General features: G+C 37.5%; 1 protein-coding gene across 2 annotated transcripts in view; it reads right to left on the reverse strand.

Moving 5' to 3' along the window:
• Nucleotides 1–13,183, reverse strand: part of Pappa2 (pappalysin 2) — a 253,987-nt gene that overhangs the window by 113,527 nt on the left and 127,277 nt on the right. The window lies entirely within an intron of this gene.

A 13,183-nucleotide genomic window follows, 5' to 3' on the forward strand; every position in this document is an offset into this window, starting at 1 on the left:
CATCGTGCCTTACTTGGACCTGTCTCTTAAACTTTCTCAAAATGACCAATCAAAGAAAACACTGGTGGAGATAATAAGTCTCTACCTAGCCAATCTACATCTCCTTTACACCAATGTAAGAAAAGTTGTTGCAAATTGCCCAAGGATCTGAGTGTACATTCTTCTGCCCCCCTGGCCACATGCTCACCACTTTCTCACACCCTTGCATGAACTATAACATGGGGGAGAGGCTATTATAAAATTCACATTGCTTCTGAGGTTAAACCCTGACAATTCATTCATGTGTGTGTACCAAGCTTATAAACCCTGGCCCTAGCCAGAAAATAAGCCAACACTGATGTAAGAGAAATCCAGTTGTTTATATGGCATATTCTGAGACAGATAAGTTGACTGGCCCTACAATAGACTTTCGACACAAGCTATGGAAACTTTCCCAGGGAATACTTTAAGAGAAAAGAAAGCATCATAGAGGCTAGAGGATGAAAAACGGCCATCTGCTTACCACTGCTAAGGATTCAGTGCTTACTGTCCACAAAGAATTTATTTAATATAATCACTGTTCCATTGTTTCATTTCATATAACTAGGCATCACTCCAAATTTCTGTTGAGCATGATGCCCAACTTCTCCTGATGTTGTATGGGTACTTCATTCTTAGAATCAGGGAGACTTTATGAAGTTCTATGTGGCTTTTGGTGGCTTTCTGTTGGGTTCTAGAGTGAGGCAACTCCAGGAAACTTGTTCCCAGGACATAGCAGAGCACATATAATTGGCAAGGACCTCCTTTCAAGTAGGAAACAGGAGGGCAAAACATGTTTTCCATTTTAACAAGAATTCTTTCTTGTCCACAGATGGGTTTCCCGAGTCTTGGCAGTACATCTACTCAGTGTCCATTTGCACTACTGGCTTAATTAGAATGATTTTATCATCTGCAGTGGTCAAAGCAGCACAGCTTTCCCTTTTTCCTCTTCTCCTCTGGAAGACCAGCCATACTTTCTTTGCACAGTTTCTCCTCTGCCTGCCTTTTCTATATCCTCCTTGAAGTAATAAATACCCCTTTGTAGGTACATCAGCCCCATTAGTTGTAGTTTCCAACATGAAGCCCTCTGTCCCTGGATGGGTTAGGTTAGACATGAAATATATTCCAAGGAAACTAATAGCTTAACCCAAAGCTCTTGACCCAAGCAACAAATGACATCAAAGCCTGTTGGGAACTTCTATTACGTCTTCCTTTTCATATACCACAAAAGAGACCTAAGATGGAAGAAAGCTCATTTCCTGAGTCAGGAACAGAATCCAAACAAGTACCTGGTGGCTTTACCTTAGTAGGCCTCAGAACTGAAGTGTGGAATGGTTTCATGAAGAAACAGCAGAGCTCAGTCTTCCACAAACTCCAAACTATTTAGCATAGGTAGGATTTTTGGCAAATATGGGCTTCTCCAAACTAAGAACTTCCAAGACATTTTGAATCTCCACACAGTAAATCCCTTTGTTCTTTGAATTCCAAATTTCTGTACAGTTTGAAGCCCGTTTCTGAGGGCATTAACTCTGTGTCGTGTTGTGTGGGAGAGGTTACAGCAGGACTCCCAGGCCACTGCTTAAGCAGTGAAACTCGAGGTGGGACTCACAAAATGAGCACACACGCAGTGTACCTTTGAGCTATACAAACCAGAGAGATGAGATTTGATCAAGTTATGGGACACTAAGTCTGGTGCGTTTCCTCTCCAAGTAACACAGAAAAGGTAGCCAAGTTTCATTTTCAGTTGAAGCCCAAGTATATCCCACAATAGCTGCTAGAAGCACAACTCTTGGCATAGCAGCAGCAGAGACTCGCCTGAGTCTGCACACATGCGCATCAATCTAGACTGAGACAAAGAAGAACCAAGACAAAGCATGAGAGAGAGAGAGAGAGAGAGAGAGAGAGAGAGAGAGAGAGAGAGAGAGAGAGAGAGAGACTGAGCGCTGAACTGGCAGAAGCCCTAGGTTTTGTTATTGGTTCAGTTTTTCCTAGATAGATAAATTTGAGCCATCTAATCCATTCCTTGTCTCAATCTGGGGTCCTTTTCTCCATCACTGAGGAATGGAGACACTACCTCACATGGTTACTATGAAGTAAATAAAATCATGTAAAAACACATAGGACAGCATTTATTGTATATAAGTCTCCATATCCAGCAAGTCTTATTTTCCCAAAGAAATACTTTGTATCCAACTTATACTATAGGCATAAAAACAGAAGAATTGATTTTAAAATAAACATACACTTTTATGCCTTGGCATACAGTGAATTGTACCTTTTTGAAATTTAGAGGCTAGAACATGTGATATGTGCTCTTTAAATGGGTTCTTATAGAAATGGGAATTAGTATTTTGGCTTTGGTTTCACAGAAACTGTCAATATTATGTCATTCTTGGGTGCATTGTGCATTTTTACTTTATGAAGAATCTATAAGAGCACATGCTTACATGCTTTCTAAAAAGTCTCAGATGAAGTTTTAGAAAATACATTTTGAAGTGTTTATTAAAAATATACTTTTGGCATACATAGGGATAGAGAAAATTCTAGAATTGACAATATAATTAGAAAGTTATTATTCAAAGATAGCTTAAAAGGTAAAGTCGTAGCTCCTTTTAAAAATAATTTTATGTTCTTAGATGTGGAAGGAAAGGAGTAAATGGTATAGAAAATTTGGTAACAGGAAACTCTACCTTCATATCACCTTGGTTATACTGTGTGCGACACTCCTCTGGCCACATGAACATAAGGCTCTCTTATAGGACAAAACTCATCTGAGGAACCCAGGCACTACTCATATCTCTGATATGCATTGAGCATGCCCCAGGAAAGGAATCCAAAGTACTAGAAAGTTCAAAAAGATTATTAGTTTTGCCTAATAATAACTGTTGTTTGTTTAGTAAGGGGGTTATATATATGGGCACTGTAAAATTAATTTGAACCTGTCTTTTTTTTAAGGAAAAATAAGTAAAGCTAAATGCTAGTAAGGAAATAAGGTCTTTCAGAAAATTCAGCAATTCTAAAAATCTAAGAAATAGTCTCAAGATAGGAGGATTGTATGGATTGTTATGGATCCAGTAGATCCATAAGAAAGTATTTTGAAACAAGAAGAATAAAAGGGGATTATGGAGAGACAAGTATGATTGAGGACAGATAGATTACAGATAGATAGATGACAGATAGATAGATGACAGACAGACAGACAGACAGACAGACAGACAGATAGATAGATAGATAGATAGATAGATAGATAGATAGATAGATAGATTAGATAGGTAGATAGATTGATAGATATAGAGTAAAAACAGGTGACAGAATAAAATACAAAGTTGGCCATGACAGACAGAGATAGGTTGAGCAGAAAGACATAATGACTGGCAGAGCAAAGAGAGAGAGAAAGAGAGAGAGATAGAGAGAAAGATCTCCCCTAGTAGCTTTTTCATTCAAAAACTCCAAACTACTCAGCCTAACCACTGCCCACTGGTGAAGGATAACCTGACAGGATCTCTCTGCAGTGCAGCATAATTTGGGCTGCAGAAATCCCTCCCTAATCTGCTTTCTGGGCACCTACACAATCTGTGCCTGAGCCAAGCAGTTCAACTTCTAGGTCACCCACTGTGGTGGTCACTGGATAGCAGATCTTAAAACCAAACCACAAACTTGAAAAGAATCTTCTCTGAGGTTTTAAAATGTTTTTGGTTGATTCCTGGTTTGTTGTTTTTCTGCACCTTTCCATTTTCACTCATCTTTGGCACTTGCTGATTCCAGAGGGAAAACGGTTGTGCTGGGCCTAGAGACTTCAGACAGGCATTACCTTCTGCCTGTTCACCGCGAGCACATGTTATGCTGGAGTCTTCACTAAGCTCAGTGAGGTGATTTTTCTTTTCTTTTCTTTTTTTCCTATAGCAGATTTCTGAGAATTGTACTGAGTGTTGTACTGCAAAGTTTGATTATGGAAGTTGATACGGTATTCTAAAGGCTGAAGTGAGTGATTTCCTGACAGGAAATGCTACACAGGAAGAAACTTACATTCCCCACCCCCCATGCAGTTCTGTATTCTTTTGACATCACAAGTGTTCAAATTTGAGGTAAACAGTAAATTATATATTTATCTGAAAATTAATTGATCTTTGGGACCTCTCCCCCAATAATGAAATCATGTAAATGCAAAATCATAAAGCCTGCGGATGGTTATAGAGAGCTGAGAGACATTAAAAGCCACTTTTGGTTCAACAGTGTTCAACAAAAATCATAAGAAGATCACTGGCACTATTTTTTGAACAAATTAACCTTTTGAAGGTGAAAAATTACCAAGCATTAGCAATTTCAAATACTTTAATGTAATATTATAATCATATCTTATAGTCCTCAGAAATTTTGACAAGCAAGTTAAAAGGGTTCTTTCCTGAAGTGAAGGCCTAGTACAGGAAGGGAGACTATGAGGTAAGTAAACTCTAGTCACTGAGTTCTCTTGTTGCTCCAGCCTGAAGATGTGTGTTAAAATGAAAATAGGGTTTTAAGTCTGGGCTGACTTCTTTCCCATGGGTAAGCCTTGACTGTCTTGGTACTGATCACTATTCAGGAGAATCTGCATTATTCTTTCATGCTACAGGAAATACCACAAATACTCTGAATTCATGTGATTCTTTTTCTAAGAGTGAGGCCAACTATCATATTGTGGAATAAACAGACTGTCACTTTTATGCCACTGACAAGGGTAGACTTTCAAAAATGTAATATTTGCATTTAGTCAAATGATCAGTTCAAATCCTTCTAAGAGCATTTCCTGAAACTAACTTTAGACTCTGTATGAGTTAATTTCTTGTTGCTGGGATGAAATATGTGAATTTAAGAGGGGATGGGTTCATTTCAGCTCATAGTTCTGGGTTACAGCCCACCATGTCAGGGAAGACAGAGTGGAAGGAGCTGGTCACATTCAGTCCAATACTGAGGAAGCAGAGTAGAGCAATGAATGACACAGGCTTACACAGCTTTCAGTTTTCATACAATCTAAGAAATCAGCCTGTGAGATGGGTGTGACCAAAGGTATGGAGGTTCCTACCACTTTAACTTTAACTACTCTAAAACTAGAAAATCCCTCACAGACACTACCAGGGATTTGTTTTCATGGTCATTCCAAATATTCACAATCACTCAATGAGAGATTAACCATCATAACTCCACTTTTGTCAACTGGACACTCCAACATAACTTTATACTTGTAAAGCCATAACTTTGCACTTGTCCCCACAGGCTCATGGACATATTATAATGTAAAATATACCCAAACTTTTGAAGCTCTTACAGTTTTTAACAGTTCCAATACTGGTTAAAATTGTCAGTACAGAGTGCCTTGTAAGACTCAGGCAAATTCTTTATGAGCTGCTATAATGTCAAAACAAAAACAAAAACAAAAACAAAAACAACTTACTTCCAATATATATTGACAAAAGTCAACATTCATAATCCAAAGAATAGAGGTGTAATAACTAATGATCAAAAAAAAAAAAAAAAGAAAGAAAGAAAGAAAAGAAAAAAGCAAGACTAAGTTCCAGCAGAGCAAACTCCAAATCTGGCAACTCCATGTCTGGTATCTGGGGCTTGTGATGGTATCACCAGGACTCCAAAGTCTTAGGTAGCTTGCTTCCCCAGCTGTGTTACCTGAAGCACCTTTCTTAGGCAGGATCCATACAAGGATTCAGTTTTCCTTGGTGGCTTTCCCATAATCCTGGCATCTCCAAAATCCTGGGGTCTCTTGTAACCTATGGCTTATTTTCATAGATCCATATAGTGACCTCACAAGGCTTCCTGCATACCAGCCCTGGCTCACATTACATGGCCTCAACAGCTCTTTGGAACCATGGTGCAATGTTCCATGGCCCCTTTTATCTTAAATTTTCATTCTTCCAAATCCAGCACCACATGGTCAACACTGCCATGTTCTGCTACCATACTGAGATGAAGCCTTGCCTTGTATGTATTTCAGTTGCAGAAGTTCTGTATGCTGACCATGAGGAGTAGAAAACTTCTTTAGCATTCTTCCCTCAGACCTTTTCCTTTCTACGGAGTTCACATTCTTACTAGTAAGAACCTTCAATCAGTGGCTCTTGAAAGCAATAGAGTTTCCTTTAGAGACTTTACAACTTTAGTGACTACAGTATCTAGGCCTGGGATTTTACACTTGCTCACATTTCTTTCCATGTTAAACTTTATATTTTTTATATCTTTGGCTCTTCATTTTGCTATTTCACTATACATCTGAATCAGAGCTAATAAAAAAAGCCACACTACAGATTCAATGCTAGTTTGCCTCAAAATTTCCTCCGCTCTGTCAAATACATTAGTTTAATACTATTAAATTCACCTTTGTCCAGTCTCAGCACTTTAACAGACCACAGCGAGATTCTTTGTGAGAATACCACATAAACTGTCTCTAGCTCATTTCCTGGTAGAGTCCTTGTTACCCTCTGGAATTTCATGATTTAAGGTCCCATTGTCCACATTTCTCTCAGCCTCGGGTCTTCCAAATTCTCAACAGAATTTTCCATTAAGCTCTGCTTACAGTATCGGAAGACTTATCTAGTCCAAAGTTTCAAATATTTCCACATTCTTCCTGAAAACCAGTTCCCAAATAATAAGAAAAACATGGTTGGGTTTATCACAGCAGGAGCCCCGCTTCTCAGTTCTATATCACTTACTTTCTCAAGTCTAGGACAAAATACTCAACTGGCTATAGCTTAAGGAAAAAAAATGGTTTATTTTTGAGAGGAAGTCCATTTTCAGAGAAAACATGGAAAAAGCAGGAAAACAGAATCACATTGTCACATCAGAAAAGAAGAAGTAAAGAGAGCCAAAGATAGATGCTCAGCTATCTCTCTCCTTTTTATACATTCCAGGAACCAAGACCATGGTCCTGCCCATAGGTAGGTTGGGACTTCAAACCACAATTTGTCTAATCAAGAAAATGCCTCATGAAAGTGACCAAAGATTTGTTTCCAGAGTGATTCTAAAACAAGTGGACAGCCAGAGATCAATCATCACAGATTGGTGGAGCAAGTGTTTGTTAGAAAAATTTATGGGGGCTGGAGAGATGGCTTAGCAGTTAGGCGCTTGCCTGTGAAGCTTAAGGACCCCGGTTCAAGGCTCGGTTCCCCAGGTCCCACGTTAGCCAGATGCACAAGGGGGCACACGCGTCTGGAGTTTGTTTGCAGAGGCTGGAAGCCCTGGTGCACCCATTCTCTCTCTCTCCTCTATCTGTCTTTCTCTCTCTGACTGTCGCTCTCAAATAAATAAATAAAAAAAAAATTTTAAAAAAAGAAAAATTTATGGGACCTCAAAAGAAAATTATAAAGGGATAAAACTACATCTCTAGTGGTTGCTGTGATGTGTCATCCACATACCCTCTTTCATGATTGTGGAAACAAGGATGAAGAAAATTCTTCTTGGAAATTGTCCTTTTAGTGAAAATGAATTCCTTGTGAAAGGTGATGCCACCTTCCTGGGATGGATGGTTGGGTGAAGTGGACTATGTCTGCTAACCTTTTGGCAGAGGTGAGTAAATGACAGGCAAAGTTGGGTAACTCTCCCTAATACTCAGATACCCACTTGTAGGTGATTCAGTTCCACTGCTTCCTCTGTAAAATCCTAGTTCTTTCCTTTCCCCAGATTAGATACCAAGAGCAGTTTTCAATAAACTAATTGCAAATCTTCATCTTAAGCCTTTAATTCTGGATAACCTCCCTTGAAGACAAAGCCTGAGAATAAGGTAAGGTTTTATAGATTACAGTTATATTGTTCCCATGGGAACAGGAATGCATGAGCAAGGGGAAAAATGAGAGTATTGCCCAGCTGGACAAGAGCCCATCTTGAATCAGATGAAATGTTGCTATAACAGATATTCAGGGAACTTCGTGTCTGTGAAGTTTCTATGTTTGGAACCAGTAATAGCTTTCATGTAAAACCAGTAAAAACATAGATTAGTAGCAATCCAATAGGAAAGGGAGAAATGAATGCTTTACCCTCTGGAAATAACCTTTACAGCCACTGAGAAGTGAATTGCTCTTTTAGTGCACTAGACTATTTTTCTGATGGAAACAAAAATCACACACACACAGTTATCTTTGATTTTGTGGAAATCTGAAACAATGCAGTAATCAACAAATTTCAATGCCCCTAACAACATAGAATTTTGCTTTTGAAGCACAAGAATCTTTTAGAAGTGTCCCTTTTGCATGTGGAAATAATCCCAATATACCTTAAAAATTGTCTGCTCTATCAAACAGAAAATTCTGTACTTAACTGAGTTTTCATTTAATGAATTGAAGGTGATTCCAACTGAATACTAAATAATAAACATTAGAAGCAGTGTTTCTCACACTTTCACATACATATAAATTTCCCAAGAATCATCCTAAAGCAAATCATGAGTTAATAGAACTGAGATCCACACTTCTAACAGGCTTTCTGGTCACAACCAAATTTTGAGGGATAAGGCTTTGAAGATATCAATGGATAGCTCTTTTCTTGCTCTGAACAGTAAGCAGTCTAAAGCTGTACTATTAGGCTAAAGAGACAGCTTAGGAATCTGGTGTTCAATTTCAGTGGCTGAGGCTCTGGCTCACCAATTCTCTTTATCTATCTCTCTGTCTCTCTCTCTCTAAAATGAAAAATAAAAGAAAATAGCACTACTGTTATTCATCACACTTGCTTATATTCTTTAAAAGTTCACCACCAAGCTTAAACTTAAATGTAAAACTAGAAGAAATCATTCAGTCTAAATTCCTCATTTGAAAGAAATTTCCAAATAAAACTGTTTCCTAAGGAGATATCATTTATATAATGCTTCTTGAATGGATGATGTTAAAGCAGAAGGTACAATCCTTTCCTTCTGTTTGTATGTTTTCTCCCAGTTTCTAAACTATTAACTTGCTGCTCCAGTTCTATAGAAGACAGAAAATATAGATCATTAATATCGTCAGAACCTCTATAAGAAGTCTTGTCAACTTTCCCATGAATAGCAATAACAACAAAAAGAATCCAAATTGGTTATTGGTCTGAGGCTTTTTGAATGATATGACCTACTATAGCCTCCTGTGTTTTGAATGCTTGATTTTCAGTTGATGTCAGTTCAGGAGGTGGGTCCTTGTTGGAGGAGGTGTGTTTCTGGGGTTGAGGTTATGGGTATCATAGAAAACTCGGTCTTATCAGAGCTCAGTTCACTCTTGCTGCTTTTTGCCACCTGCTGTGGTAAATGTGAATGTCCTTCCTTTTCACTATCATCTTTTCTCTGTCATTGTGAATATCCTCCTTAAGGCTGTAAGCCAAAGTAAACCCTTTCCTCTTTTCAACTATTTCTGTCCCAGCAATTAGAAAATAACTGCAAGATACATTCAATGCCTTCTACAACTCAATTTTTTTTTCCAAATTATGGTATGTGAAGAGTTTCCTGGTCAGTTGAAGTAATTTCTGAGTCAGTCTGGCTTGAGAGATGGGTCAGCTGCTTGACTATGTGATTAGCATCTAATTAATTAAAGAAAAGCATAAAAGAATTTGTAGATTTAATAAAAAACAAAGCAACTGAGGCAAAAGGTATCTGGGTATATTTGACTCTGAAAAGCAAAGCAATTTTTTGTGTTAGTATGATGAAATATTACATAGAAATATTAATACTAAAATATCAGTCACTATCTGATATTTAAATTTAACTATGTTTCATTTTTCTTACAGCCCAATGTTAGAAAGATAGAGGAACATGCTTGTATAAGCTTGATTTTGGTGGGCATGTCACAATGTGTTTATCCATCAAAATTTCAAATTGTACACTGTAAATATGTGTAAGTTTTGCCAAAATAATAAAAACAACAATTAAACTTGTCAACCTGAAAATAGATAATACATAAGCAAATAAAAAAAAATGGAAGCCTGGTGATATGGCTTCATCAGTAAAGTGCTTTCTGTACAAGTAAGGACCTATCTTTGGATCCCCATCATCCATATAAAAGCCAGCATTATGGCAATTGCCTATAATCATAGCACTGAGAAGTCAAAGAGAAAGAGAGAGGGTTCCCTAGTGTTGGCTGTCCAGTTAATCCAGCTTTATTAGTGAGTTCCAGTTTCAATGAGAGGTCCTGTGACCAAAAATCAAAAATATAAATAAAAAATAAGGTTGATATATTGAAAAAGATATACAATATTGTCCTCTTTCCTATTCATAACACACATGTGCACATACAGTTACACTCACATGCATATGAACATACATATAATCATGTATGTACACTATATACACAGCAAAATAGAAAAACAAAAATTGAAGACCAGAAAGAAGAGCAAGATCACAAGTCAAAACTGAATTATAGGAGGAGAATTTTGTAGATACTTTTGTATATAAAATATATGGAGAAAAATTAGTAAGGATGATAGATGTTTTCTGACAAGCTAAGGCAGAGTATATGTTTTTATTATGAACTCGTCCTTAGTTCATGAATGATTATAAGTGTTTGCCAATAAAACATAGGGCCAAAGGTGGATAAAATAAAAACACCCTCAAATAATATCCCAGCTGGCACAATAAAAATTTGTTATGTTCTGAAAATCAATGTTAAAAACAAACAAAATGCTAGTAAAATGTAAGGCTTTGAAAATAAAGAGTAAATTATAAAATTCCTAGAAATAAAAGATAATAATAGAGCTGTATCCATTTCCCGGCTATTATAAATTGAGCAGCAATAAACATGGTTGAGCACGTACTTCTAAGGAAATGTGATGAACCAGACTAGATGTCCATCAACAGATGAGTGGATAATGAAGATGTGGCACATTTATACAATGGAGTTCTACTCAGTGGTAAAGAAAAATGAAGTTATGAAATTTGCAGAAAAATGGATGGACCTGGAAAGTATTATACTAAGTAAGGTAACCCAGACCCAGAAAGCCAAGCGCCACATGTTCTCTCTCATATGTGGATCCTAGCTACAGATGACTGGGCTTCTGCGTGAGAATGAAAATACTTAGTAGCAGAGGCCAGTAAGTTAAAAAGGAGACATAAAGGGTAGAGAAAGGAAGAGGGAAGGATACTTAATAGGTTGATATTGTATATATGTAATTACAATGATTGTAAGGGGGAGGTAATATGATGGAGAATGGAATTTCAAATGGGAAAGTGTGGGGGTGGGGAGGGAGGGAATTACCATGGGATATATTTTATAATCATGAAAAATGTTAATAAAAATTTAAAAAAATAAAAAATAAAAAAAGAGAAGAAAAAAAATAATAGAGCTGTATGTCAAAATTTGTGGAGCTCAATTAAAGTACCAATTTATCAGGAAAATTAATAGAAGAGTAAAATCAAATTAGCTAACTATTCAAATGAGGATGTGAGAAAAAGAACATAAATCTAGAGACAACAAGAAGAAAGAGAGAAAAAGGGATGAATAGAAATTAATAAAATAGAAAACAAATAGAACAAAGGGAAAAATGAAGTAAATTAAGTTGTTCCTCGATATTAAAAAAAACTAGACAAATTTCATGAGTAATCGAGAAAAAGAAATTTCTGTATATGTGTATTTTGTGATTCTTGTAAATACTATAATATGCATCTCTAGCTCATTACAATCTCCATTGAATAACATTACTAGCTCATGGCTAGTGTCAGGACATAATGACACTCATCAAACATGTCTGAACATTACAACAAGCATGTTTTGTGCTCATTGCAGGACATAGATCTAAGAGTCTCCAGGGCCTCTGTGCACATGATCACTATATCTCACTGGATAGAGAGGTGTCACTGGATAGAGAGATGGACAAGAAAAGAATGGCAAAGCCTACAGCCACTGTCTTAGGAGGGCACATTAAGGAGGGACTGATGAATTTTGTACATAGGGCTTGGGAGACAAGTTCAAGAAGCACCCAATTTTTAAATGATTTATTTCTTTATGAGAGAGAAATGGACAGTCCAGGGTCTCCTTTCATTGCATATGAACTCCAGATGCATGCCCACTTTGTGCATGTGGCTTTACATGGGTGCTGGGAATTTGAACCTTGGTGTTCAGGCTTTGCAAGCAAGTACCTATAACAACTTAGCCATCTCATAAGCCCAGAAGCTCAGCTTTATTTGGGGAACAATTCTTAAGGTAAAACTTCACAGGTAAGTATGTGTTCACTGGGCAGATGAAGTAGAAGGAGCATTTATAGAAAAGGAAAATTTTAGGTTATCTATCTTGAAAGCTATTGAACTCTGAAAACTCTACAGTTCCCTGCACTGTAGATCCTTCAAGTCAATTTACTCCTTTATTGCAATTGTAGCCATGCTTTACGGCATTTTGTTTTCTAGGCTATCCATTCACACTGCCACTGCAATAGATGTCGCTTAAGGGTGAACATGGTAAAATGTATTCCTCTTTGACTCCTCCCACAGTACAAGACATTTCTATGAGGCAGTGTTTTTTAAAAAGAACTTGTAGGTGATGTTGTCATGCAGTGCTTGATGGCTAATCTTGATTGACATTTTTTTTTTTCTTTTTCAAAATAGTGTCTCTATCTTATTCTAACCCAAGCTGACCTGGAATTCACTATGTCGTCTCAGGGTGGTCTTGAACTCATGGTGATCCTCCTACCTCTGCCTCCTGAGTGCTGGAACTAAAGGTGTGTGCCACCATGTCCAGCCTTGATTGGCATCTTGATTGGACTGAGATGCTCCTTGAAAAGCAGAGTATGCCACTAGATGTGTCTGTAGGGGAGTCTTCAGATAGTATTATCGAAGCACGAAAGATTTGCCCTGAATGTAAGTAACATCATCCCATGGTCTTGTAGCCCCACTCCACTGGGATAAAAGGAGAACAGGAGAAAGCCAGGCATCAGCACAGGAATTCTGTGTCTCCCTGCTGTCTGCTGTGATGAGTTACTGTGCTCCCCACATCATCCTCTGCAAGAGGATTGAGGCCTCTGAAACTACAGCTGAAGGAAATCCTTCTTCCTTTCACTTGTTTGTGTTAGGTATTTTGTTACCTCAACAAAAGTCTGAATAAAAATGTCAAAGGAAATATAAATATCTTTAGTATTAACTGAAAGCATTGTATGGGCTAGAATTAACATGCTACAACCCATGGGCCAAATTTGACCCATTTTATAATCCTGTATGTCTGAGGTAATTGTTTTTGGTTTGTTT

Source organism: Jaculus jaculus, chromosome 1 (assembly GCF_020740685.1).
Source record: "Jaculus jaculus isolate mJacJac1 chromosome 1, mJacJac1.mat.Y.cur, whole genome shotgun sequence".
NCBI lineage: Eukaryota > Metazoa > Chordata > Mammalia > Rodentia > Dipodidae > Jaculus > Jaculus jaculus.